This window comes from Lissotriton vulgaris, unplaced genomic scaffold (assembly GCF_964263255.1).
Source record: "Lissotriton vulgaris unplaced genomic scaffold, aLisVul1.2 SCAFFOLD_266, whole genome shotgun sequence".
Taxonomy (NCBI): Eukaryota; Metazoa; Chordata; class Amphibia; order Caudata; family Salamandridae; genus Lissotriton; species Lissotriton vulgaris.
The window spans coordinates 384,483-409,264 of NW_028249712.1; positions in this window are offsets into that span (position 1 = coordinate 384,483).

Sequence of the window (24,782 nt, forward strand, 5' to 3'; positions counted from 1 at the left end):
TGCATGAAAATGGCCAATTTACTCACTCTGAGGTCTAAAAAAGTGTTTCTTCACCCCGGGAAGTGAATTAAATACCATTTGGAGGCATTTAATGTTCAAGCAAAAATGGCTGATTTTTTACAAAAGAGATAACACCCCCCCATTACGTCTTGCTTCAGAAAGGTGAAAAATGGTCAGTTTTCAAATGTTTTATTTTTGAACGTCAGTTCACATTTGTAGGTGGATCATCATTTTTAGAGCTAAAATTACCATGTTTAAAGTGATTTTCATGCTTCCAGGGGCCCGGGCAGTGAATTAAATACCATTTAGAGGCATTTAATGTTCAAGCAAAAACGGCTGATTTTTGACAAAAGAGATAACACCCCCCCATTACGTCATGCTTCAGAAAGGTGAAAAATGGTCCGTTTTCAAATGTTTTATTTTTGAACGTCAGTTCACATTTGTAGGTGGATCATCAGTTTTAGAGCTAAAATTAGCATGTTTAAAGTGATTTTCATGCTTCCAGGGGCATTAAACACAAGATTTGTGGAATGGTTAAAAGTGCATGAAAAGGGCCAATTTACTCACTCTGAGGTTTCAAAAAGTGTTTCTTCACCCCTGGAAGTGAATTAAATACTATTTGGAGGCATTTAATGTTCAAGCAAAAACGGCTGATTTTTGACAAAAGAGATAACACCCCCCCATTACGTCATGCTTCAGAAAGGTGAAAAATGGTCCGTTTTCAAATGTTTTATTTTTGAACGTCAGTTCACATTTGTAGGTTGATCATCAGTTTTAGAGCTAGAATGAGCATGTTTAACGTGATTTTCATGCTTCCAGGGGCCCGGGAAGTGAATTAAATACCATTTGGAGACATGTAATGGTCAAGCAAAAACAGCTGATTTTTGACAAAAGAGATAACACCCCCCCATTACGTCATGCTTCAGAAAGGTGAAAAATGGTCCCGTTTCAAATATTTTATTTTTGAACGTCAGTTCGCATTTGTAGGTGGATCATCAGTTTTAGAGCTAAAATTACCATGTTTAAAGTGATTTTCATGCTTCCAGGGGCCCGGGAAGTGAATTAAATACCATTTGGAGGCATTTAATGTTCAAGCAAATACGGCTGATTTATGACAAAAGAGATAACACCCCCCCATTACGTCATGCTTCAGAAAGGTGAAAAATGGTCCATTTTCAAATGTTTTATTTTTGAATGTCAGTTCACGTTTGTAGGTGGATTATCAGTTTTAGAGCTAAAATTAGCATGTTTAAAGTGATTTTCATGCTTCCAGGCGCCCTAAACACAAGATTTGTGGAATGGTTAAAAGTGCATGAAAATGGCCAATTTACTCACTCTGAGGTCTAAAAAAGTGTTTCTTCACCCCGGGAAGTGAATTAAATACCATTTGGAGGCATTTAATGTTCAAGCAAAAATGGCTGATTTTTTACAAAAGAGATAACACCCCCCCATTACGTCTTGCTTCAGAAAGGTGAAAAATGGTCAGTTTTCAAATGTTTTATTTTTGAACGTCAGTTCACATTTGTAGGTGGATCATCATTTTTAGAGCAAAAATTACCATGTTTAAAGTGATTTTCATGCTTCCAGGGGCCCGGGCAGTGAATTAAATACCATTTAGAGGCATTTAATGTTCAAGCAAAAACGGCTGATTTTTGACAAAAGAGATAACACCCCCCCATTACGTCATGCTTCAGAAAGGTGAAAAATGGTCCGTTTTCAAATGTTTTATTTTTGAACGTCAGTTCACATTTGTAGGTGGATCATCAGTTTTAGAGCTAAAATTAGCATGTTTAAAGTGATTTTCATGCTTCCAGGGGCATTAAACACAAGATTTGTGGAATGGTTAAAAGTGCATGAAAAGGGCCAATTTACTCACTCTGAGGTTTCAAAAAGTGTTTCTTCACCCCTGGAAGTGAATTAAATACTATTTGGAGGCATTTAATGTTCAAGCAAAAACGGCTGATTTTTGACAAAAGAGATAACACCCCCCCATTACGTCATGCTTCAGAAAGGTGAAAAATGGTCCGTTTTCAAATGTTTTATTTTTGAACGTCAGTTCACATTTGTAGGTTGATCATCAGTTTTAGAGCTAGAATGAGCATGTTTAACGTGATTTTCATGCTTCCAGGGGCCCGGGAAGTGAATTAAATACCATTTGGAGACATGTAATGGTCAAGCAAAAACAGCTGATTTTTGACAAAAGAGATAACACCCCCCCATTACGTCATGCTTCAGAAAGGTGAAAAATGGTCCCGTTTCAAATATTTTATTTTTGAACGTCAGTTCGCATTTGTAGGTGGATCATCAGTTTTAGAGCTAAAATTACCATGTTTAAAGTGATTTTCATGCTTCCAGGGGCCCGGGAAGTGAATTAAATACCATTTGGAGGCATTTAATGTTCAAGCAAATACGGCTGATTTATGACAAAAGAGATAACACCCCCCCATTACGTCATGCTTCAGAAAGGTGAAAAATGGTCCATTTTCAAATGTTTTATTTTTGAATGTCAGTTCACGTTTGTAGGTGGATTATCAGTTTTAGAGCTAAAATTAGCATGTTTAAAGTGATTTTCATGCTTCCAGGCGCCCTAAACACAAGATTTGTGGAATGGTTAAAAGTGCATGAAAATGGCCAATTTACTCACTCTGAGGTCTAAAAAAGTGTTTCTTCACCCCGGGAAGTGAATTAAATACAATTTGGAGGCATTTAATGTTCAAGCAAAAACAGCTGATTTTTGACAAAAGAGATAACACCCCCCCATTACGTCATGCTTCAGAAAGGTGAAAAATGGTCCGTTTTGAAATGTTTTATTTTTGAATGTCAGTTCACGTTTGTAGGTGGATTATCAGTTTTCGAGCTAAAATTAGCATGTTTAAAGTGATTTTCATGCTTCAAGGGGCCCGGGAAGTGAATTAAATACCATTTGGAGGCATTTAATGTTCAAGCAAAAACAGCTGATTTTTGACAAAAGAGATAACACCCCCCCATTACGTCATGCTTCAGAAAGGTGAAAAATGGTCCGTTTTCAAATGTTTTATTTTTGAACGTCAGTTCACATTTGTAGGTTGATCATCAGTTTTAGAGCTAAATTTAGCATGTTTAAAGTGATTTTCATGCTTCCAGGGGCCCGGGAAGTGAATTAAAAACCATTTGGAGGTATTTAATGTTCAAGCAAAAACGGCTGATTTTTGACAAAAGAGATAACACCCCCAATTACGTTATGCTTCAGAAAGGTGAAAAATGGTCCGTTTTCAAATGTTTTATTTTTGAACGTCAGTTCAAATTTGTAGGTTGATCATCAGTTTTAGAGCTAAATTTAGCATGTTTAAAGTGATTTTCATGCTTCCAGGGGCCCTAAACACAAGATTTCTTGAATGGTTAAAAGTGCATGAAAATGGCCAATTTACTCACTCTGAGTTCTCATAAAGTGTTTCTTCTCCCCGGGAAGTGAATTAAATACCATTTGGAGGCATTTAATGTTCAAGCACAAACAGCTGATTTTTGACAAAAGAGATGACACCCCCCCATTACGTCATGCTTCAGAAAGGTGAAAAATGGTCCGTTTCCAAATGTTTTGTTTTTGAACGTCAGTTCACATTTGTAGGTGGATCATCAGTTTTAGAGCTAAAATTACCATGTTTAAAGTGATTTTCATGCTTCCAGGGGCCCTAAACACAAGATTTGTGGAATGGTTAAAAGTATATGAAAATGGCCAATTTACTCACTCTGAGTTCTCAAAAAGTGTTTCTTCGCCCCGGGAAGTGAATTAAATACCATTTGGAGGCATTTAATGTTCAAGCAAAAACGGCTGATTTTTGACAAAAGCGGTAACACCCCCCCATTACGTCTTGCTTCAGAAAGGTGAAAAATGGTCCGTTTTCAAATGTTTTGTTTTTGAACGTCAGTTCACATTTGTAGGTTGATCATCAATTTTAGAGCTAAAATTACCATGTTTAAAGTGATGTTCTTGCTTCCAGGGGCCCGGGAAGTGAATTCAATACCATTTGGAGGCATTTAATGTTCAAGCAAAAATGGCCGATTTTTGACAAAAGAGATAACACCCCCCCATTAGGTCATGCTTCAGAAAGGTGAAAAATGGTCCGTTTTCAAATGTTTTATTTTTGAACGTCAGTTCACATTTGTAGGTGGATCATCAGTTTTAGTGCTAAAATTACCATGTTTAAAGTGATTTTCATGCTTCCAGGGGCCCTAAACACAAGATTTGTGTAATGGTTAAAAGTGCATGAAAATGGCCAATCTACTCACTCTGAGGTCTCAAAAAGTATTTCTTCACCCCTGGAAGTGAATTAAATACCATTTGGAGGCATTTAATGTTCAAGCAAAAACAGCAGATTTTGGACAAAAGAGATAACACCCCCCATTACGTCATGCTTCAGAAAGGTGAAAAATGGTCCGTTTTCAAATGTTTTATTTTTGAACGTCAGTTCACATTTGTAGGTTGATCATCAGTTTTAGAGCTAAAATGAGCATGTTTAAAGTGATTTTCATGCTTCCAGGGGCCCGGGAAGTGAATTAAATACCATTTGGAGACATGTAATGGTCAAGCAAAAACAGCTAATTTTTGACAAAAGAGATAACACCCCCCCATTACGTCATGCTTCAGAAAGGTGAAAAATGGTCCATTTTAAAATGTTTTATTTTTGAATGTCAGTTTATGTTTGTAGGTGGATTATCAGTTTTAGAGCTAAAATTAGCATGTTTAAAGTGATTTTCATGCTTCCAGGGGCCCTAAACACAAGATTTGTGGAATGGTTAAAAGTGCATGAAAATGGCCAATTTACTCACTCTGAGGTCTAAAAAAGTGTTTCTTCACCCCGGGAAGTGAATTAAATACCATTTGGAGGCATTTAATGTTCAAGCAAAAATGGCTGATTTTTTACAAAAGAGATAACACCCCCCATTACGTCTTGCTTCAGAAAGGTGAAAAATGGTCCGTTTTCAAATGTTTTATTTTTGAACGTCAGTTCACATTTGTAGGTGGATCATCATTTTTAGAGCTAAAATTACCATGTTTAAAGTGATTTTCATGCTTCCAGGGGCCCGGGCAGTGAATTAAATACCATTTGGAGGCATTTAATGTTCAAGCAAAAACGGCTGATTTTTGACAAAAGAGATAACACCCCCCCATTACGTCATGCTTCAGAAAGGTGAAAAATGGTCCGTTTTCAAATGTTTTTTTTTTGAACGTCAGTTCACATTTGTAGGTGGATCATCAGTTTTAGAGCTAAAATTAGCATGTTTAAAGTGATTTTCATGCTTCCAGGGGCCCTAAACACAAGATTTGTGGAATGGTAAAAAGTGCATGAAAAGGGCCAATTTACTCACTCTGAGGTTTCAAAAAGTGTTTCTTCACCCCTGGAAGTGAATTAAATACCATTTGGAGGCATTTAATGTTCAAGCAAAAACGGCTGATTTTTGACAAAAGAGATAACAACCCCCATTTTGTCTTGCTTCAGAAAGGTGAAAAATGTTACGTTTTCAAATGTTTTATTTTTGAACGTCAGTTCACATTTGTAGGTGGATCATCAGTTTTAGAGCTGAAATTACCATGTTTAAAGTGATTTTCATGCTTCCAGGGGCCCGGGAAGTGAATTAAATACCATTTGGAGGCATTTAATGTTCAAGCAAAAACGGCTGATTTTTGACAAAAGAGATAACACCCCCCCATTATGTCATGCTTCAGAAAGGTGAAAAATGGTCCGTTTCAAATGTTTTATTTTTGAACGTCAGTTCACATTTGTAGGTGGATCATCATTTTTAGAGCTAAAATTACCATGTTTAAAGTGATTTTCATGCTTCCAGGGGCCCGGGCAGTGAATTAAATACCATTTGGAGGCATTTAATGTTCAAGCAAAAACGGCTGATTTTTGACAAAAGAGATAACACCCCCCCATTACGTCATGCTTCAGAAAGGTGAAAAATGGTCCGTTTTCAAATGTTTTTTTTTTGAACGTCAGTTCACATTTGTAGGTGGATCATCAGTTTTAGAGCTAAAATTAGCATGTTTAAAGTGATTTTCATGCTTCCAGGGGCCCTAAACACAAGATTTGTGGAATGGTAAAAAGTGCATGAAAAGGGCCAATTTACTCACTCTGAGGTTTCAAAAAGTGTTTCTTCACCCCTGGAAGTGAATTAAATACCATTTGGAGGCATTTAATGTTCAAGCAAAAACGGCTGATTTTTGACAAAAGAGATAACAACCCCCATATTGTCTTGCTTCAGAAAGGTGAAAAATGTTACGTTTTCAAATGTTTTATTTTTGAACGTCAGTTCACATTTGTAGGTGGATCATCAGTTTTAGAGCTGAAATTACCATGTTTAAAGTGATTTTCATGCTTCCAGGGGCCCGGGAAGTGAATTAAATACCATTTGGAGGCATTTAATGTTCAAGCAAAAACGGCTGATTTTTGACAAAAGAGATAACACCCCCCCATTATGTCATGCTTCAGAAAGGTGAAAAATGGTCCGTTTCAAATGTTTTATTTTTGAACGTCAGTTCACATTTGTAGGTTGATCATCAGTTTTAGAGCTAAAATGAGCATGTTTAAAGTGATTTTCATGCTTCCAGGGGCCCGGGAAGTGAATTAAATACCATTTGGAGACATGTAATGGTCAAGCAAAAACAGCTGATTTTTGACAAAAGAGATAACACCCCCCCATTACGTCATGCTTCAGAAAGGTGAAAAATGGTCCGTTTTCAAATATTTTATTTTTGAACGTCAGTTCGCATTTGTAGGTGGATCATCAGTTTTAGAGCTAAAATTACCATGTTTAAAGTGATTTTCATGCTTCCAGGGGCCCGGGAAGTGAATTAAATACCATTTGGAGGCATTTAATGTTCAAGCAAATACGGCTGATTTATGACAAAAGAGATAACACCCCCCATTACGTCATGCTTCAGAAAGGTGAAAAATGGTCCGTTTTCAAATGTTTTATTTTTGAACGTCAGTTCACATTTGTAGGTTGATCATCAGTTTTAGAGCTAAATTTAGCATGTTTAATGTGATTTTCATGCTTCCAGGGGCCCGGGAAGTGAATTAAATACCATTTGGAGGCATTTAATGTTCAAGCAAAAACGGCTGATTTTTTACAAAAGAGATAACACCCCCCCATTACGTCATGCTTCAGAAAGGTGAAAAATGGTCCATTTTCAAATGTTTTATTTTTGAATGTCAGTTCACGTTTGTAGGTGGATTATCAGTTTTAGAGCTAAAATTAGCATGTTTAAAGTGATTTTCATGCTTCCAGGCGCCCTAAACACAAGATTTGTGGAATGGTTAAAAGTGCATGAAAATGGCCAATTTACTCACTCTGAGGTCTAAAAAAGTGTTTCTTCACCCCGGGAAGTGAATTAAATACCATTTGGAGGCATTTAATGTTCAAGCAAAAATGGCTGATTTTTTACAAAAGAGATAACACCCCCCCATTACGTCTTGCTTCAGAAAGGTGAAAAATGGTCAGTTTTCAAATGCTTTATTTTTGAACGTCAGTTCACATTTGTAGGTGGATCATCATTTTTAGAGCTAAAATTACCATGTTTAAAGTGATTTTCATGCTTCCAGGGGCCCGGGCAGTGAATTAAATACCATTTAGAGGCATTTAATGTTCAAGCAAAAACGGCTGATTTTTGACAAAAGAGATAACACCCCCCCATTACGTCATGCTTCAGAAAGGTGAAAAATGGTCCGTTTTCAAATGTTTTATTTTTGAACGTCAGTTCACATTTGTAGGTTGATCATCAGTTTTAGAGCTAAAATTAGCATGTTTAACGTGATTTTCATGCTTCCAGGGGCCCGGGAAGTGAATTAAATACCATTTGGAGACATGTAATGGTCAAGCAAAAACAGCTGATTTTTGACAAAAGAGATAACACCCCCCCATTACGTCATGCTTCAGAAAGGTGAAAAATGGTCCCGTTTCAAATATTTTATTTTTGAACGTCAGTTCGCATTTGTAGGTGGATCATCAGTTTTAGAGCTAAAATTACCATGTTTAAAGTGATTTTCATGCTTCCAGGGGCCCGGGAAGTGAATTAAATACCATTTGGAGGCATTTAATGTTCAAGCAAATACGGCTGATTTATGACAAAAGAGATAACACCCCCCCATTACGTCATGCTTCAGAAAGGTGAAAAATGGTCCATTTTCAAATGTTTTATTTTTGAATGTCAGTTCACGTTTGTAGGTGGATTATCAGTTTTAGAGCTAAAATTAGCATGTTTAAAGTGATTTTCATGCTTCCAGGCGCCCTAAACACAAGATTTGTGGAATGGTTAAAAGTGCATGAAAATGGCCAATTTACTCACTCTGAGGTCTAAAAAAGTGTTTCTTCACCCCGGGAAGTGAATTAAATACCATTTGGAGGCATTTAATGTTCAAGCAAAAATGGCTGATTTTTTACAAAAGAGATAACACCCCCCCATTACGTCTTGCTTCAGAAAGGTGAAAAATGGTCAGTTTTCAAATGTTTTATTTTTGAACGTCAGTTCACATTTGTAGGTGGATCATCATTTTTAGAGCTAAAATTACCATGTTTAAAGTGATTTTCATGCTTCCAGGGGCCCGGGCAGTGAATTAAATACCATTTAGAGGCATTTAATGTTCAAGCAAAAACGGCTGATTTTTGACAAAAGAGATAACACCCCCCCATTACGTCATGCTTCAGAAAGGTGAAAAATGGTCCGTTTTCAAATGTTTTATTTTTGAACGTCAGTTCACATTTGTAGGTGGATCATCAGTTTTAGAGCTAAAATTAGCATGTTTAAAGTGATTTTCATGCTTCCAGGGGCATTAAACACAAGATTTGTGGAATGGTTAAAAGTGCATGAAAAGGGCCAATTTACTCACTCTGAGGTTTCAAAAAGTGTTTCTTCACCCCTGGAAGTGAATTAAATACTATTTGGAGGCATTTAATGTTCAAGCAAAAACGGCTGATTTTTGACAAAAGAGATAACACCCCCCCATTACGTCATGCTTCAGAAAGGTGAAAAATGGTCCGTTTTCAAATGTTTTATTTTTGAACGTCAGTTCACATTTGTAGGTTGATCATCAGTTTTAGAGCTAGAATGAGCATGTTTAACGTGATTTTCATGCTTCCAGGGGCCCGGGAAGTGAATTAAATACCATTTGGAGACATGTAATGGTCAAGCAAAAACAGCTGATTTTTGACAAAAGAGATAACACCCCCCCATTACGTCATGCTTCAGAAAGGTGAAAAATGGTCCCGTTTCAAATATTTTATTTTTGAACGTCAGTTCGCATTTGTAGGTGGATCATCAGTTTTAGAGCTAAAATTACCATGTTTAAAGTGATTTTCATGCTTCCAGGGGCCCGGGAAGTGAATTAAATACCATTTGGAGGCATTTAATGTTCAAGCAAATACGGCTGATTTATGACAAAAGAGATAACACCCCCCCATTACGTCATGCTTCAGAAAGGTGAAAAATGGTCCATTTTCAAATGTTTTATTTTTGAATGTCAGTTCACGTTTGTAGGTGGATTATCAGTTTTAGAGCTAAAATTAGCATGTTTAAAGTGATTTTCATGCTTCCAGGCGCCCTAAACACAAGATTTGTGGAATGGTTAAAAGTGCATGAAAATGGCCAATTTACTCACTCTGAGGTCTAAAAAAGTGTTTCTTCACCCCGGGAAGTGAATTAAATACAATTTGGAGGCATTTAATGTTCAAGCAAAAACAGCTGATTTTTGACAAAAGAGATAACACCCCCCCATTACGTCATGCTTCAGAAAGGTGAAAAATGGTCCGTTTTGAAATGTTTTATTTTTGAATGTCAGTTCACGTTTGTAGGTGGATTATCAGTTTTCGAGCTAAAATTAGCATGTTTAAAGTGATTTTCATGCTTCAAGGGGCCCGGGAAGTGAATTAAATACCATTTGGAGGCATTTAATGTTCAAGCAAAAACAGCTGATTTTTGACAAAAGAGATAACACCCCCCCATTACGTCATGCTTCAGAAAGGTGAAAAATGGTCCGTTTTCAAATGTTTTATTTTTGAACGTCAGTTCACATTTGTAGGTTGATCATCAGTTTTAGAGCTAAATTTAGCATGTTTAAAGTGATTTTCATGCTTCCAGGGGCCCGGGAAGTGAATTAAAAACCATTTGGAGGTATTTAATGTTCAAGCAAAAACGGCTGATTTTTGACAAAAGAGATAACACCCCCAATTACGTTATGCTTCAGAAAGGTGAAAAATGGTCCGTTTTCAAATGTTTTATTTTTGAATGTCAGTTCACATTTGTAGGTGGATCATCAGTTTTAGAGCTAAAATTAGCATGTGTAAAGTGATTTTCATGCTTCCAGGGGCCCTAAACACAAGATTTGTGGAATGGTTAAAAGTGCATGAAAATGGCCAATTTACTCACTCTGAGGTCTCAAAAAGTATTTCTTCACCCCTGGAAGTGAATTAAATACCATTTGGAGGCATTTAATGTTCAAGCAAAAACAGCAGATTTTTGACAAAAGAGATAACACCCCCCCATTACGTCATGCTTCAGAAAGGTGAAAATGGTCCGTTTTCAAATGTTTTATTTTTGAACGTTAGTTCACATTTGTAGGTTGATCATCAGTTTTAGAGCTAAAATGAGCATGTTTAAAGTGATTTTCATGCTTCCAGGGGCCCGGGAAGTGAATTAAATACCATTTGGAGACATGTAATGGTCAAGCAAAAACAGCTGATTTTTGACAAAAGAGATAACACCCCCCCATTACGTCATGCTTCAGAAAGGTGAAAAATGGTCCGTTTTCAAATGTTTTATTTTTGAACGTCAGTTCAAATTTGTAGGTTGATCATCAGTTTTAGAGCTAAATTTAGCATGTTTAAAGTGATTTTCATGCTTCCAGGGGCCCTAAACACAAGATTTCTTGAATGGTTAAAAGTGCATGAAAATGGCCAATTTACTCACTCTGAGTTCTCATAAAGTGTTTCTTCTCCCCGGGAAGTGAATTAAATACCATTTGGAGGCATTTAATGTTCAAGCAAAAACAGCTGATTTTTGACAAAAGAGATGACACCCCCCCATTACGTCATGCTTCAGAAAGGTGAAAAATGGTCCGTTTCCAAATGTTTTGTTTTTGAACGTCAGTTCACATTTGTAGGTGGATCATCAGTTTTAGAGCTAAAATTACCATGTTTAAAGTGATTTTCATGCTTCCAGGGGCCCTAAACACAAGATTTGTGGAATGGTTAAAAGTACATGAAAATGGCCAATTTACTCACTCTGAGTTCTCAAAAAGTGTTTCTTCGCCCCGGGAAGTGAATTAAATACCATTTGGAGGCATTTAATGTTCAAGCAAAAACGGCTGATTTTTGACAAAAGCGGTAACACCCCCCCATTACGTCTTGCTTCAGAAAGGTGAAAAATGGTCCGTTTTCAAATGTTTTGTTTTTGAACGTCAGTTCACATTTGTAGGTTGATCATCAATTTTAGAGCTAAAATTACCATGTTTAAAGTGATTTTCTTGCTTCCAGGGGCCCGGGAAGTGAATTCAATACCATTTGGAGGCATTTAATGTTCAAGCAAAAATGGCCGATTTTTGACAAAAGAGATAACACCCCCCATTAGGTCATGCTTCAGAAAGGTGAAAAATGGTCCGTTTTCAAATGTTTTATTTTTGAACGTCAGTTCACATTTGTAGGTGGATCATCAGTTTTAGTGCTAAAATTACCATGTTTAAAGTGATTTTCATGCTTCCAGGGGCCCTAAACACAAGATTTGTGTAATGGTTAAAAGTGCATGAAAATGGCCAATCTACTCACTCTGAGGTCTCAAAAAGTATTTCTTCACCCCTGGAAGTGAATTAAATACCATTTGGAGGCATTTAATGTTCAAGCAAAAACAGCAGATTTTGGACAAAAGAGATAACACCCCCCATTACGTCATGCTTCAGAAAGGTGAAAAATGGTCCGTTTTCAAATGTTTTATTTTTGAACGTCAGTTCACATTTGTAGGTTGATCATCAGTTTTAGAGCTAAAATGAGCATGTTTAAAGTGATTTTCATGCTTCCAGGGGCCCGGGAAGTGAATTAAATACCATTTGGAGACATGTAATGGTCAAGCAAAAACAGCTAATTTTTGACAAAAGAGATAACACCCCCCCATTACATCATGCTTCAGAAAGTTGAAAAATGGTCCGTTTTCAAATGTTTTATTTTTGAACGTCAGTTCAAATTTGTAGGTTGATCATCAGTTTTAGAGCTAAATTTAGCATGTTTAAAGTGATTTTCATGCTTCCAGGGGCCCGGGAAGTGAATTAAATACCATTTGGAGGCATTTAATGTTCAAGCAAAAACGGCTGATTTTTGACAAAAGCGGTAACACCCCCCCATTACGTCTTGCTTCAGAAAGGTGAAAAATGGTCCGTTTTCAAATGTTTTGTTTTTGAACGTCAGTTCACATTTGTAGGTTGATCATCAATTTTAGAGCTAAAATTACCATGTTTAAAGTGATTTTCTTGCTTCCAGGTGCCCGGGAAGTGAATTAAATACCATTTGGAGGCATTTAATGTTCAAGCAAAAATGGCCGATTTTTGACAAAAGAGATAACACCCCCCATTACGTCTTGCTTCAGAAAGGTGAAAAATGTTACGTTTTCAAATGTTTTATTTTTGAACGTCAGTTCACATTTGTAGGTTGATCATCAGTTTTAGAGCTAAATTTAGCATGTTTAAAGTGATTTTCATGCTTCCAGGGGCCCAGGAAGTGAATTAAATACCATTTGGAGGCATTTAATGTTCAAGCAAAAACAGGTGATTTTTGACAAAAGAGATAACACCCCCCCATTACGTCATGCTTCAGAAAGGTGAAAAATGGTCCGTTTTCAAATGTTTTATTTTTGTACGTCAGTTCACATTTGTAGGTGGATCATCAGTTTTAGAGCTAAAATTACCATGTTTAAAGTGATTTTCATGCTTCCAGGGGCCCGGGAAGTGAATTAAATACCATTTGGAGGCATTTAATGTTCAAGCAAAAACGGCTGATTTTTGACAAAAGAGATAACACCCCCCCATTACGTCATGCTTCAGAAAGGTGAAAAATGGTCCGTTTTCAAATGTTTTATTTTTGAACGTCAGTTCACATTTGTAGGTTGATCATCAGATTTAGAGCTAAATTTAGCATGTTTAAAGTGATTTTCATGCTTCCAGGGGCCCGGGAAGTGGATTAAATACCATTTGGAGGCATTTAATGTTCAAGCAAAAACAGCTTATTTTTGACAAAAGAGATAACACCCCCACATTACGTCATGCTTCAGAAAGGTGAAAAATGGTCCGTTTTGAAATGTTTTATTTTTGAATGTCAGTTCACGTTTGTAGGTGGATTATCAGTTTTCGAGCTAAAATTAGCATGTTTAAAGTGATTTTCATGCTTCAAGGGGCCCGGGAAGTGAATTAAATACCATTTGGAGGCATTTAATGTTCAAGCAAAAACAGCTGATTTTTGACAAAAGAGATAACACCCCCCCATTACGTCATGCTTCAGAAAGGTGAAAAATGGTCCGTTTTCAAATGTTTTATTTTTGAACGTCAGTTCACATTTGTAGGTTGATCATCAGTTTTAGAGCTAAATTTAGCATGTTTAAAGTGATTTTCATGCTTCCAGGGGCCCAGGAAGTGAATTAAATACCATTTGGAGGCATTTAATGTTCAAGCAAAAACGGGTGATTTTTGACAAAAGAGATAACACCCCCCCATTACGTCATGCTTCAGAAAGGTGAAAAATGGTCCGTTTTCAAATGTTTTATTTTTGAACGTCAGTTCACATTTGTAAGTGGATCACCAGTTTTAGAGCTAAAATTAGCATGTTTAAAGTGATCGTCATGCTTCCAGGGGCCCTAAACACAAGATTTGTGGAATCATTAAAAGTGCACGAAAAAGCGCCAATTTACTCACTCTGAGGTCTCAAAAAGTGTTTCTTCACCCTGGGAAGTGAATTAAATACCATTTGGAGGCATTTAATGTTCAAGCAAAAACGGCTGAGTTTTTACAAAAGAGATAACACCCCCCCATTACGTCATGCTTCAGAAAGGTGAAAAATGGTCCGTTTTCAAATGTTTTATTTTTGAACGTCAGTTCACATTTGTAGGTGGATCATCAGTTTTAGAGCTAAAATTACCATGTTTAAAGTGATTTTCCTGCTTCCAGGGGCCCTAAACACAAGATTTGTGGAATGGTTAAAAGTGCATGAAAAAGCGCCAATTTACTCACTCTGAGGTCTCAAAAAGTGTTTCTTCACCCTGGGAAGTGAATTAAATACCATTTGGAGGCATTTAATGTTCAAGCAAAAACGGCTGAGTTTTTACAAAAGAGATAACACCCCCCCATTACGTCATGCTTCAGAAAGGTGAAAAATGGTCCGTTTTCAAATGTTTTATTTTTGAACGTTAGTTCACATTTGTGGGTGGATCATCAGTTTTAGAGCTAAAATTACCATGTTTAAAGTGATTTTCCTGCTTCCAGGGGCCCTAAACACAAGATTTGTGGAATGGTTAAAAGTGCATGAAAAAGCGCCAATTTACTCACTCTGAGGTCTCAAAAAGTGTTTCTTCACCCTAGGAAGTGAATTAAATACCATTTGGAGGCATTTAATGTTCAAGCAAAAACGGCTGAGTTTTTACAAAAGAGATAACACCCCCCCATTACGTCATGCTTCAGAAAGGTGAAAAATGGTCCGTTTTCAAATGTTTTATTTTTGAACGTCAGTTCACATTTGTAGGTGGATCATCAGTTTTAGAGCTAAAATTACCATGTTTAAAGTGATTTTCATGCTTCCAGGGGCCCTAAACACAAGATTTGTGGAATGGTTAAAAGTGCATGAAAATGGGCAATTTACTCACTCTGAGTTCTCAAAAAGTGTTTCTTCTCCCCGGGGAAGTGAATTAAATACCATTTGGAAGCATTTAATGTTCAAGTAAAAACAGCTGATTTTTTACAAAAGAGATGACACCCCCCCATTACGTCATGCTTCAGAAAGGTGAAAAATGGTCGTTTTCAAATGTTTTGTTTTTGAACGTCAGTTCACATTTGTAGGTGGATCATCAGTTTTAGAGCTAAAATTACCATGTTTAAAGTGATTTTCATGCTTCCAGGGGCCCTAAACACAAGATTTGTGGAATGGTTAAAAGTACATGAAAATGGCCAATTTACTCACTCTGAGTTCTCAAAAAGTGTTTCTTCGCCCCGGGGAAGTGAATTAAATACCATTTGGAGGCATTTAATGTTCAAGCAAAAACGGCTGATTTTTGACAAAAGCGGTAACACCCCCTCATTACGTCATGCTTCAGAAAGGTGAAAAATGGTCTGTTTTCAAATGTTTTATTTTTGAATGTCAGTTCACGTTTGTAGGTGGATCATTAGTTTTAGAGCTAAAATTAGCATGTTTAAAGTGATTTTCATTCTTCCAGGGGCCCGGGAAGTGAATTAAATACCATTTGGAGGCATTTAATGTTCAAGCAAAAACAGCAGATTTTTGACAAAAGAGATAACACCCCCCCAGTACGTCATGGTTCAGAAAGGTGAAAAATGGTCTGTTTTCAAATGTTTTATTTTTGAACGTCAGTTCACATTTGTAGGTTGATCATCAGTTTTAGAGCTAAAATTACCATGTTTAAAGTGATTTTCATGCTTCCAGGGGCCCGGGAAGTGAATTAAATACCATTTGGAGGCCTTTAATGTTCAAGCAAAAACAGCTGATTTTTGACAAAAGAGATAATACCCCACCATTACGTCATGCTTCAGAAAGGTGAAAAATGGTCCGTTTCAAATGTTTTATTTTTTAACGTCAGTTCACATTTGTAGGTTGATCATCAGTTTTAGAGCTAAATTTAGCATGTTTAAAGTGATGTTCATGCTTCCAGGGGCCCGGGAAGTGAATTAAAAACCATTTGGAGGTATTTAATGTTCAAGCAAAAACGGCTGATTTTTGACAAAAGAGATAACACCCCCCGATTACGTCATGCTTCAGAAAGGTGAAAAATGGTCCGTTTTCAAATATTTTATTTTTGAATGTCAGTTCGCATTTGTAGGTGGATCATCAGTTTTAGAGCTAAATTTAGCAAAGTGATTTTCATGCTTCCAGGGGCCCGGAAGTGAATTAAATACCATTTGGAGGCATTTAATGTTCAAGCAAATACGGCTGATTTATGACAAAAGAGATAACACCCCCCATTACGTCATGCTTCAGAAAGGTGAAAAATGGTCCGTTTTCAAATGTTTTATTTTTGAACGTCAGTTCACATTTGTAGGTTGATCATCAGTTTTAGAGCTATATTTAGCATGTTTAAAGTGATTTTCATGCTTCCAGGGGCCCGGAAGTGAATTAAATACCATTTGGAGGCATTTAATGTTCAAGCAAAAACGGCTGATTTTTTACAAAAGAGATAACACCCCCCCATTACGTCATGCTTCAGAAAAGGTGAAAAATGGTCCATTTTAAAATGTTTTATTTTTGAATGTCAGTTTATGTTTGTAGGTGGATTATCAGTTTTAGAGCTAAAATTAGCATGTTTAAAGTGATTTTCATGCTTCCAGGGGCCCTAAACACAAGATTTGTGGAATGGTTAAAAGTGCATGAAAATGGCCAATTTACTCACTCTGAGGTCTAAAAAAGTGTTTCTTCACCCCGGGAAGTGAATTAAATACCATTTGGAGGCATTTAATGTTCAAGCAAAAAATGGCTGATTTTTTACAAAAGAGATAACACCCCCCATTACGTCTTGCTTCAGAAAGGTGAATAATGGTCCGTTTTCAAATGTTTTATTTTTGAACGTCAGTTCACATTTGTAGGTGGATCATCATTTTTAGAGCTAAAATTACCATGTTTAAAGTGATTTTCATGCTTCCAGGGGCCCGGGCAGTGAATTAAATACCATTTAGAGGCATTTAATGTTCAAGCAAAAACGGCTGATTTTTGACAAAAGAGATAACACCCCCCCATTTTGTCTTGCTTCAGAAAGGTGAAAAATGTTACGTTTTCAAATGTTTTATTTTTGAACGTCAGTTCACATCTGTAGGTGGATCATCAGTTTTAGAGCTAAAATTACCATGTTTAAAGTGATTTTCATGCTTCCAGGGGCCCGGGAAGTGAATTAAATACCATTTGGAGGCATTTAATGTTCAAGCAAATACGGCTGATTTATGACAAAAGAGATAACACCCCCCATTACGTCATGCTTCAGAAAGGTGAAAAATGGTCCGTTTTCAAATGTTTTATTTTTGAACGTCAGTTCACATTTGTAGGTTGATCATCAGTTTTTAGAGCTATATTTAGCATGTTTAAAGTGATTTTCATGCTTCCAGGGGCCCGGAAGTGAATTAAATACCATTTGGAGGCATTTAATGTTCAAGCAAAAACGGCTGATTTTTTACAAAAGAGATAACACCCCCCCATTACGTCATGCTTCAGAAAGGTGAAAAATGGTCCATTTTAAAATGTTTTATTTTTGAATGTCAGTTTATGTTTGTAGGTGGATTATCAGTTTTAGAGCTAAAATTAGCATGTTTAAAGTGATTTTCATGCTTCCAGGGGCCCTAAACACAAGATTTGTGGAATGGTTAAAAGTGCATGAAAATGGCCAATTTACTCACTCTGAGGTCTAAAAAAGTGTTTCTTCACCCCGGGAAGTGAATTAAATACCATTTGGAGGCATTTAATGTTCAAGCAAAAATGGCTGATTTTTTACAAAAGAGATAACACCCCCCATTACGTCTTGCTTCAGAAAGGTGAATAATGGTCCGTTTTCAAATGTTTTATTTTTGAACGTCAGTTCACATTTGTAGGTGGATCATCATTTTTAGAGCTAAAATTACCATGTTTAAAGTGATTTTCATGCTTCCAGGGGCCCGGGCAGTGAATTAAATACCATTTAGAGGCATTTAATGTTCAAGCAAAAACGGCTGATTTTTGACAAAAGAGATAACACCCCCCATTTTGTTTTGCTTCAGAAAGGTGAAAAATGTTACGTTTTCAAATGTTTTATTTTTGAACGTCAGTTCACATCTGTAGGTGGATCATCAGTTTTAGAGCTAAAATTACCATGTTTAAAGTGATTTTCATGCTTCCAGGGGCCCGGGAAGTGAATTAAATACCATTTGGAGGCATTTAATGTTCAAGCAAAAACGGCTGATTTTTGACAAAAGAGATAACACCCCCCCATTACGTCATGCTTCAGAAAGGTGAAAAATGGTCCGTTTTCAAATGTTTTTTTTTTGAACGTCAGTTCACATTTGTAGGTGGATCATCAGTTTTAGAGCTAAAATTAGCATGTTTAAAGTGATTTTCATGCTTCCAGGGGCCCTAAACACAAGATTTGTGGAATGGTAAAAAGTGCATGAAAAGGGCCAATTTACTCACTCTGAGGTTTCAAAAAGTGTTTCTTCACCCCTGGAAGTGAATTAAATACCATTTGGAGGCATTTAATGTTCAAGCAAAAACGGCTGATTTTTGACAAAAGAGATAACATCCCCCCATTACGTCTTGCTTCAGAAAGGTGAAAAATGGTCCGTTTTCAAATGTTTTATTTTTGAACGTCAGTTCACATTTGTAGGTGGATCATCAGTTTTAGAGCTGAAATTACCATGTTTAAAGTGATTTTCATGCTTCCAGGGGCCCGGGAAGTGAATTAAATACCATTTGGAGGCATTTAATATTCAAGCAAAAACGGCTGATTTTTGACAAAAGAGATAACACCCCCCCATTATGTCATGCTTCAGAAAGGTGAAAAATGGTCCGTTTCAAATGTTTTATTTTTGAACGTCAGTTCACATTTGTAGGTTGATCATCAGTTTTAGAGCTAAAATGAGCATGTTTAAAGTGATTTTCATGCTTCCAGGGGCCTGGGAAGTGAATTAAATACCATTTGGAGACATGTAATGGTCAAGCAAAAACAGCTGATTTTTGACAAAAGAGATAACACCCCCCCATTACGTCATGCTTCAGAAAGGTGAAAAATGGTCCGTTTTCAAATATTTTATTTTTGAACGTCAGTTCGCATTTGTAGGTGGATCATCAGTTTTAGAGCTAAAATTACCATGTTTAAAGTGATTTTCATGCTTCCAGGGGCCCGGGAAGTGAATTAAATACCATTTGGAGGCATTTAATGTTCAAGCAAATACGGCTGATTTATGACAAAAGAGATAACACCCCCCATTACGTCATGCTTCAGAAAGGTGAAAAATGGTCCGTTTTCAAATGTTTTATTTTTGAACGTCAGTTCACATTTGTAGGTTGATCATCAGTTTTAGAGCTAAATTTAGCATGTTTAATGTGATTTTCATGCTTCCAGGGGCCCGGGAAGTGAATTAAATACCATTTGGAGGCATTTAATGTTCAAGCAAAAACGGCTGATTTTTTACAAAAGAGATAACACCCCCCCATTACGTCATGCTTCAGAAAGGTGAAAAATGGTCCATTTTCAAATGTTTTATTTTTGAATGTCAGTTCACGTTTGTAGGTGGATTATCAGTTTTAGAGCTAAAATTAGCATGTTTAAAGTGATTTTCATGCTTCCAGGCGCCCTAAACACAAGATTTGTGGAATGGTTAAAAGTGCATGAAAATGGCCAATTTACTCACTCTGAGGTCTAAAAAAGTGTTTCTTCACCCCGGGAAGTGAATTAAATACCATTTGGAGGCATTTAATGTTCAAGCAAAAATGGCTGATTTTTTACAAAAGAGATAACACCCCCCCATTACGTCTTGCTTCAGAAAGGTGAAAAATGGTCAGTTTTCAAATGTTTTATTTTTGAACGTCAGTTCACATTTGTAGGTGGATCATCATTTTTAGAGCTAAAATTACCATGTTTAAAGTGATTTTCATGCTTCCAGGGGCCCGGGCAGTGAATTAAATACCATTTAGAGGCATTTAATGTTCAAGCAAAAACGGCTGATTTTTGACAAAAGAGATAACACCCCCCCATTACGTCATGCTTCAGAAAGGTGAAAAATGGTCCGTTTTCAAATGTTTTATTTTTGAACGTCAGTTCACATTTGTAGGTTGATCATCAGTTTTAGAGCTAAAATGAGCATGTTTAAAGTGATTTTCATGCTTCCAGGGGCCCGGGAAGTGAATTAAATACCATTTGGAGACATGTAATGGTCAAGCAAAAACAGCTGATTTTTGACAAAAGAGATAACACCCCCCCATTACGTCATGCTTCAGAAAGGTGAAAAATGGTCCCGTTTCAAATATTTAATTTTTGAACGTCAGTTCGCATTTGTAGGTGGATCATCAGTTTTAGAGCTAAAATTACCATGTTTAAAGTGATTTTCATGCTTCCAGGGGCCCGGGAAGTGAATTAAATACCATTTGGAGGCATTTAATGTTCAAGCAAATACGGCTGATTTATGACAAAAGAGATAACACCCCCCCATTACGTCATGCTTCAGAAAGGTGAAAAATGGTCCATTTTCAAATGTTTTATTTTTGAATGTCAGTTCACGTTTGTAGGTGGATTATCAGTTTTAGAGCTAAAATTAGCATGTTTAAAGTGATTTTCATGCTTCCAGGCGCCCTAAACACAAGATTTGTGGAATGGTTAAAAGTGCATGAAAATGGCCAATTTACTCACTCTGAGGTCTAAAAAAGTGTTTCTTCACCCCGGGAAGTGAATTAAATACCATTTGGAGGCATTCAATGTTCAAGCAAAAACAGCTGATTTTTGACAAAAGAGATAACACCCCCCCATTACGTCATGCTTCAGAAAGGTGAAAAATGGTCCGTTTTGAAATGTTTTATTTTTGAATGTCAGTTCACGTTTGTAGGTGGATTATCAGTTTTCGAGCTAAAATTAGCATGTTTAAAGTGATTTTCATGCTTCAAGGGGCCCGGGAAGTGAATTAAATACCATTTGGAGGCATTTAATGTTCAAGCAAAAACAGCTGATTTTTGACAAAAGAGATAACACCCCCCCATTACGTCATGCTTCACAAAGGTGAAAAATGGTCCGTTTTCAAATGTTTTATTTTTGAACGTCAGTTCACATTTGTAGGTTGATCATCAGTTTTAGAGCTAAATTTAGCATGTTTAAAGTGATTTTCATGCTTCCAGGGGCCCGGGAAGTGAATTAAAAACCATTTGGAGGTATTTAATGTTCAAGCAAAAACGGCTGATTTTTGACAAAAGAGATAACACCCCCAATTACGTTATGCTTCAGAAAGGTGAAAAATGGTCCGTTTTCAAATGTTTTATTTTTGAATGTCAGTTCACATTTGTAGGTGGATCATCAGTTTTAGAGCTAAAATTAGCATGTTTAAAGTGATTTTCATGCTTCCAGGGGCCCTAAACACAAGATTTGTGGAATGGTTAAAAGTGCATGAAAATGGCCAATTTACTCACTCTGAGGTCTCAAAAAGTATTTCTTCACCCCTGGAAGTGAATTAAATACCATTTGGAGGCATTTAATGTTCAAGCAAAAACAGCAGATTTTTGACAAAAGAGATAACACCCCCCCATTACGTCATGCTTCAGAAAGGTGAAAATGGTCCGTTTTCAAATGTTTTATTTTTGAACGTTAGTTCACATTTGTAGGTTGATCATCAGTTTTAGAGCTAAAATGAGCATGTTTAAAGTGATTTTCATGCTTCCAGGGGCCCGGGAAGTGAATTAAATACCATTTGGAGACATGTAATGGTCAAGCAAAAACAGCTGATTTTTGACAAAAGAGATAACACCCCCCCATTACGTCATGCTTCAGAAAGGTGAAAAATGGTCCGTTTTCAAATGTTTTATTTTTGAACGTCAGTTCAAATTTGTAGGTTGATCATCAGTTTTAGAGCTAAATTTAGCATGTTTAAAGTGATTTTCATGCTTCCAGGGGCCCTAAACACAAGATTTCTTGAATGGTTAAAAGTGCATGAAAATGGCCAATTTACTCACTCTGAGTTCTCATAAAGTGTTTCTTCTCCCCGGGAAGTGAATTAAATACCATTTGGAGGCATTTAATGTTCAAGCAAAAACAGCTGATTTTTGACAAAAGAGATGACACCCCCCCATTACGTCATGCTTCAGAAAGGTGAAAAATGGTCCGTTTCCAAATGTTTTGTTTTTGAACGTCAGTTCACATTTGTAGGTGGATCATCAGTTTTAGAGCTAAAATTACCATGTTTAAAGTGATTTTCATGCTTCCAGGGGCCCTAAACACAAGATTTGTGGAATGGTTAAAAGTACATGAAAATGGCCAATTTACTCACTCTGAGTTCTCAAAAAGTGTTTCTTCGCCCCGGGAAGTGAATTAAATACCATTTGGAGGCATTTAATGTTCAAGCAAAAACGGCTGATTTTTGACAAAAGCGGTAACACCCCCCCATTACGTCTTGCTTCAGAAAGGTGAAAAATGGTCCGTTTTCAAATGTTTTGTTTTTGAACGTCAGTTCACATTTGTAGGTTGATCATCAATTTTAGAGCTAAAATTACCATGTTTAAAGTGATTTTCTTGCTTCCAGGGGCCCGGGAAGTGAATTAAATACCATTTGGAGGCATTTAATGTTCAAGCAAAAATGGCCGATTTTTGACAAAAGAGATAACACCCCCCCATTAGGTCATGCTTCAGAAAGGTGAAAAATGGTCCGTTTTCAAATGTTTTATTTTTGAACGTCAGTTCACATTTGTAGGTGGATCATCAGTTTTAGTGCTAAAATTACCATGTTTAAAGTGATTTTCATGCTTCCAGGGGCCCTAAACACAAGATTTGTGGAATGGTTTAAAGTGCATGAAAATGGCCAATCTACTCACTCTGAGGTCTCAAAAAGTATTTCTTCACCCCTGGAAGTGAATTAAATACCATTTGGAGGCATTTAATGTTCAAGCAAAAACAGCAGATTTTGGACAAAAGAGATAACACCCCCCATTACGTCATGCTTCAGAAAGGTGAAAAATGGTCCGTTTTCAAATGTTTTATTTTTGAACGTCAGTTCACATTTGTAGGTTGATCATCAGTTTTAGAGCTAAAATGAGCATGTTTAAAGTGATTTTCATGCTTCCAGGGGCCCAGGAAGTGAATTAAATACCATTTGGAGACATGTAATGGTCAAGCAAAAACAGCTAATTTTTGACAAAAGAGATAACACCCCCCCATTACATCATGCTTCAGAAAGGTGAAAAATGGTCCGTTTTCAAATGTTTTATTTTTGAACGTCAGTTCAAATTTGTAGGTTGATCATCAGTTTTAGAGCTAAATTTAGCATGTTTAAAGTGATTTTCATGCTTCCAGGGGCCCGGGAAGTGAATTAAATACCATTTGGAGGCATTTAATGTTCAAGCAAAAACGGCTGATTTTTGACAAAAGCGGTAACACCCCCCCATTACGTCTTGCTTCAGAAAGGTGAAAAATGGTCCGTTTTCAAATGTTTTGTTTTTGAACGTCAGTTCACATTTGTAGGTTGATCATCAATTTTAGAGCTAAAATTACCATGTTTAAAGTGATTTTCTTGCTTCCAGGTGCCCGGGAAGTGAATTAAATACCATTTGGAGGCATTTAATGTTCAAGCAAAAATGGCCGATTTTTGACAAAAGAGATAACACCCCCCATTACGTCTTGCTTCAGAAAGGTGAAAAATGTTACGTTTTCAAATGTTTTATTTTTGAACGTCAGTTCACATTTGTAGGTGGATCATCAGTTTTAGAGCTAAAATTACCATGTTTAAAGTGATTTTCATGCTTCCAGGGGCCCGGGAAGTGAATTAAATACCATTTGGAGGCATTTAATGTTCAAGCGAAAACAGCTGATTTTTTACAAAAGTGATAACACCCCCCCATTACGTCATGCTTCAGAAAGGTGAAAAATGGTCCGTTTTCAAATGTTTTATTTTTGAATGTCAGTTCACATTTGTAGGTGGATCATCAGTTTTAGAGCTAAAATTACCATGTTTAAAGTGATTTTCATGCTTCCAGGGGCCCGGGAAGTGAATTAAATACCATTTGGAGGCATTTAATGTTCAAGCAAAAACGGCTGATTTTTGACAAAAGAGATAACACCCCCCCATTACGTCATGCTTCAGAAAGGTGAAAAATGGTCCGTTTTCAAATGTTTTATTTTTGAACGTCAGTTCACATTTGTAGGTTGATCATCAGATTTAGAGCTAAATTGAGCATGTTTAAAGTGATTTTCATGCTTCCAGGGGCCCGGGAAGTGGATTAAATACCATTTGGAGGCATTTAATGTTCAAGCAAAAACAGCTTATTTTTGACAAAAGAGATAACACCCCCCCATTACGTCATGCTTCAGAAAGGTGAAAAATGGTCCGTTTTGAAATGTTTTATTTTTGAATGTCAGTTCACGTTTGTAGGTGGATTATCAGTTTTGGAGCTAAAATTAGCATGTTTAAAGTGATTTTCATGCTTCAAGGGGCCCGGGAAGTGAATTAAATACCATTTGGAGGCATTTAATGTTCAAGCAAAAACAGCTGATTTTTGACAAAAGAGATAACACCCCCCCCATTACGTCATGCTTCAGAAAGGTGAAAAATGGTCCGTTTTCAAATGTTTTATTTTTGAACGTCAGTTCACATTTGTAGGTTGATCATCAGTTTTAGAGCTAAATTTAGCATGTTTAAAGTGATTTTCATGCTTCCAGGGGCCCAGGAAGTGAATTAAATACCATTTGGAGGCATTTAATGTTCAAGCAAAAACGGGTGATTTTTGACAAAAGAGATAACACCCCCCCATTACGTCATGCTTCAGAAAGGTGAAAAATGGTCCGTTTTCAAATGTTTTATTTTTGAACGTCAGTTCACATTTGTAGGTGGATCATCAGT